We start from the raw sequence: 4738 nt of genomic DNA on the forward strand, positions 1-4738 counted from the left end.
CCGCCTGCCCCGGGACTAGCCCCGTGTCCGGACTGTGGGGCCCGTCCACCCCGTGTCCAGATTGTGGGGCCCGTCCAACCCGTGTCCGGACTGTGGGGCCCGTCCGCCCCGTGTCCGGACTTTGGGGCCGCCTGCCCCGGGACTAGCCCCGTGTCCGGACTGTGAGGCCCGTACGCCCCGAGCCCGGACTGTGGGGCCCGTCCGCCCCGTGTCCGGACTGTGGGGCCCGTCCGCCCCGTGTCCGGACTGTGGGGCCCGTCCGCCCCGTGTCCGGACTGTGGGGCCCGTCCGCCCCGTGTCCGGACTGTGGGGCCCGTCCGCCCCGTGTCCGGACTGTGGGGCCCGTCCGCCCCGTGTCCGGACTGTGGGGCCCGTCCGCCCCGTGTCCGGACTGTGGGGCCCGTCCGCCCCGTGTCCGGACTGTGGGGCCCGTCCGCCCCGTGTCCGGACTGTGGGGCCCGTCCGCCCCGTGTCCGGACTGTGGGGCCCGTCCACCCCGTGTCCGGACTGTGGGGCCCGTCCACCCCGTGTCCGGACTGTGGGGCCCGTCCACCCCGTGTCCGGACTGTGGGGCCCGTCCACCCCGTGTCCGGACTGTGGGGCCCGTCCACCCCGTGTCCGGACTGTGGGGCCCGTCCACCCCGTGTCCGGACTGTGGGGCCCGTCCACCCCGTGTCCGGACTGTGGGGCCCGTCCACCCCGTGTCCGGACTGTGGGTCGCCTGCCCCGGGTCTAGCCCCAGGTCTGGACTGTGGGGCATGTCCGCCCCGTGTCAGGTCTGTGAGGCCCGTCCACCCCGTGTCTAGAATATGGGACCGCCTGCCAAGGGTCTAGCCTCAGGTCTGGACTGTGGGGCCGCCTGCCCCGGGTCTAGCCCCAGGTCTGGACTATGGGGCATGCCCGCCCCGTGTCCGGACTGTGGGGCCCGTCCACCCCGTGTCTGGACTGTGGGCCGCCTGCCCCGGGTCTAGACCAAGGTCTGGACTGTAGGGCCCGCCCGCCCCGTGTCCTGACTGTGGGGCCCGCCCGCCCGCCCCGTGTCCTGACTGTGGGGCCCGCCCGCCCCATGTCCTGACTGCCCGCCCCATATCCTGACTGTGGAGCCCGCCCGCCCCTTGTCCTGAATGTGGGGCGGGCCGCCCGCCCGCCCCATGTTCTGACTGTGGGGTCCGCCCGCCCCATGTCCTGACTGTGGGGCCCGCCCGCCCCGAGCCTGGACTGTGGGGCCCGTCCGCCCTGTGTCCTGACTGTGGGTCCCGCCCGCCCCGTGTCCTGACTGTGGGGCTCGCCTGCCCCGTGTCCAGACTGTGGGGCTCGCCCGCCTCGTGTCCAGACTGTGGGGCTCATTCACCCCGTGTCCGGACTTTGGGGCCGCCTGCCCCGGGACTAGCCCCGTGTCCGGACTGTGGGGCCCGTCCGCCCCGTGTCCGGACTGTGGGGCCCGTCCGCCCCGTGTCCGGACTGTGGGGCCCGTCCGCCCCGTGTCCGGACTTTGGGGCCGCCTGCCCCGGGACTAGCCCCGTGTCCGGACTGTGAGGCCCGTCCGCCCCGAGCCTGGACTGTGGGGCCCGTCGGCCCCGTGTCCTGACTGTGGGTCCCGCCCGCCCCGTGTCCTGACTGTGGGGCTCGCCTGCCCCGTGTCCAGACTGTGGGGCTCGCCCGCCCCGTGTCCAGACTGTGGGGCTCATTCCCCCGTGTCCGGACTTTGGGGCCGCCTGCCCCGGGACTAGCCCCGTGTCCGGACTGTGAGGCCCGTCCGCCCCGAGCCTGGACTGTGGGGCCCGTCGGCCCCGTGTCCTGACTGTGGGTCCCGCCCGCCCCGTGTCCTGACTGTGGGGCTCGCCTGCCCCGTGTCCAGACTGTGGGGCTCGCCCGCCCCGTGTCCAGACTGTGGGGCTCATTCGCCCCGTGTCCGGACTTTGGGGCCGCCTGCCCCGGGACTAGCCCGGTGTCCGGACTGTGAGGCCCGTCCGCCCCGAGCCCGGACTGTGGGGCCCGTCCGCCCCGTGTCCGGACTGTGGGGCCCGTCCGCCCCGTGTCCGGACTGTGGGGCCCGTCCACCTCGTGTCCGGACTGTGGGGCCCGTCCACCCCGTGTCCGGACTGTGGGGCCCATCCACCACGTGTCCGGACTGTGGGGCCCGTCCACCCCGTGTCCGGAATGTGGGGCCCGTCCACCCCGTGTCTGGAATGTGGGGCCCGTCCACCCCGTGTCCGGACTGTGGGTCCGTCCACCCCGTGTCCGGACTGTGGGGCCCGTCCACCCCGTGTCCGGACTGTGGGGCCCGTCCACCCCGTGTCCGGACTGTGGGGCCCGTCCACCCCGTGTCCGGACTGTGGGGCCCGTCCACCCCGTGTCCGGACTGTGGGGCCCGTTCACCCCATGTCCGGACTGTGGGGCCCGTTCACCCCGTGTCCGGACTGTGGGGCCCGTCCACCCCGTGTCCGGACTGTGGGTCGCCTGCCCCGGGTCTAGCCCCAGGTCTGGACTGTGGGGCATGTCCGCCCCGTGTCAGGTCTGTGAGGCCCGTCTACCCCGTGTCTAGAATATGGGACCGACGGCCAAGGGTCTAGCCTCAGGTCTGGACTGTGGGGCCGCCTGCCCCGGGTCTAGCCCCAGGTCTGGACTATGGGGCATGCCCGCCCCGTGTCCGGACTGTGGGGCCCGTCCACCCCGTGTCTGGACTGTGGGCCGCCTGCCCCGGGTCTAGACCAAGGTCTGGACTGTAGGGCCCGCCCGCCCCGTGTCCTGACTGTGGGGCCCGCCCGCCCCCGCCCGCCCCGTGTCCTGACTGTGGGGCCCGCCCGCCCCATGTCCTGACTGCCCGCCCGCCCCATGTCCTGACTGCCCGCCCCATATCCTGACTGTGGAGCCCGCCCGCCCCTTGTCCTGAATGTGGGGCGGGCCGCCCGCCCGCCCGCCCCATGTTCTGACTGTGGGGTTCGCCCGCCCCATGTCCTGACTGTGGGGCCCGCCCGCCCCGAGCCTGGACTGTGGGGCCCGTCCGCCCCGTGTCCTGACTGTGGGTCCCGCCCGCCCCGTGTCCTGACTGTGGGGCTCGCCTGCCCCGTGTCCAGACTGTGGGGCTCGCCCGCCTCGTGTCCAGACTGTGGGGCTCATTCGCCCCGTGTCCGGACTTTGGGGCCGCCTGCCCCGGGACTAGCCCCGTGTCCGGACTGTGGGGCCCGTCCACCCCGTGTCCGGACTGTGGGGCCCGTCCGCCCCGTGTCCGGACTGTGGGGCCGCCTGCCCCGGGACTAGCCCCGTGTCCGGACTGTGAGGCCCGTCCGCCCCAAGCCTGGACTGTGGGGCCCATCCGCCCCGTGTCCTGACTGTGGGTCCCGCCCGCCCCGTGTCCTGACTGTGGGGCTCGCCTGCCCCGTGTCCAGACTGTGGGGCTCGCCCGCCCCGTGTCCAGACTGTGGGGCTCATTCGCCCCGTGTCCGGACTTTGGGGCCGCCTGCCCCGGGACTAGCCCCGTGTCCGGACTGTGGGGACCGTCCACCCCGTGTCCGGACTGTGGGGCCCGTCCGCCCGGTGTCCGGACTGTGGGGCCCGCCCGCCCCATGTCCTGACTGTGGGGCCCGCCCGCCCCATGTCCTGACTGCCCGCCCCATGTCCTGACTGCCCGCCCCATGTCCTGACTGCCCGCCCCATGTCCTGACTGTGGGGCCCGGGGCCCGCCCGCCCCATGTCCTGACTGTGGGGCCCGGGGCCCGCCCGCCCCATGTCCTGACTGTGGGGCCCGCCCGCCCGGGCCCGCCCGCCCGCCCGCCCCATATCCTCACTGTGGAGCCCGCCCGCCCCGTGTCCTGACTGTGGGGCTCGCCCGCCCCGTGTCCTGACTGTGGGGCTCGCCCGCCCCGTGTCCAGACTGTGGGGCTCATCCGTCCCGTGTCCAGACTGTGGGGCTCATCCGCCCCGTGTCCAGACTGTGGGGCTCATCCGCCCCGTGTCAGGACTTTGGGGCCGCCTGCCCCGGGTCTAGCCCCGTTTCCGGTCTGTGGGGCACGCCCGCCCCAAGCTTGAACTGTGAGGCCCGTCCGTCCCGGGTCTAGCCCCGAGCCTGGACTGTGGGGCCCGGCCGCCCTATATCCGGACTGCGGCCGCCCAGTGTCCGAACTATGGGCCCGTCCGACCCGTGTCCGGACTGTGGGGCCGCCTGCATGGGGTCTAGCCCCAGGTCTGGACTGTGGGGCCCCCCGCCCGCCCCAGGTCCGGACGGTGGGGCCGCCCGCCCCGAGTCTAGCCCCATGTCCTGACTGTGGGGCCCCCCGCCCCATGTCCTGACTGTGGGGTCCGCCCGCCCCATGTCCTGACTGTGGGGCCCGCCCGCCCGCCCCATGTCCTGACTGTGGGGCCCGCCCGCCCCATGTCCTGACTGTGGGGTCCACCCCGTGTCCGCCCGCCCCGTGTCCTGACTGTGGGGCTCGCCCGCCCCGTGTCCTGACTGTGGGGCTCGCCCGCCCCGTGTCCTGACTGTGGGGCTCGCCCGCACCGTGTCCAGACTGTGGGGCTCATCCGCCCCGTGTCCAGACTGTGGGGCTCATCCGCCCCGTGTCTGGACTTTGGGGCCGCCTGCCCCGGGTCTAGCCCCGTTTCCGGTCTGTGGGGCACGCCCGCCCCAAGCTTGGACTGTGGGGCCCGTCCGTCTCGGGTCTAGCCCCGAGCCTGGACTGTGGGGCCCGGACGCCCTATATCCGGACTGCGGCCACCCAGTGTCCGGACTATGGGCCCG

This window comes from Phyllobates terribilis, unplaced genomic scaffold (genome assembly GCF_046119375.1).
Source record: "Phyllobates terribilis strain yellow unplaced genomic scaffold, ASM4611937v1 Scaffold_87__1_contigs__length_6367161, whole genome shotgun sequence".
Lineage (NCBI taxonomy): Eukaryota > Metazoa > Chordata > Amphibia > Anura > Dendrobatidae > Phyllobates > Phyllobates terribilis.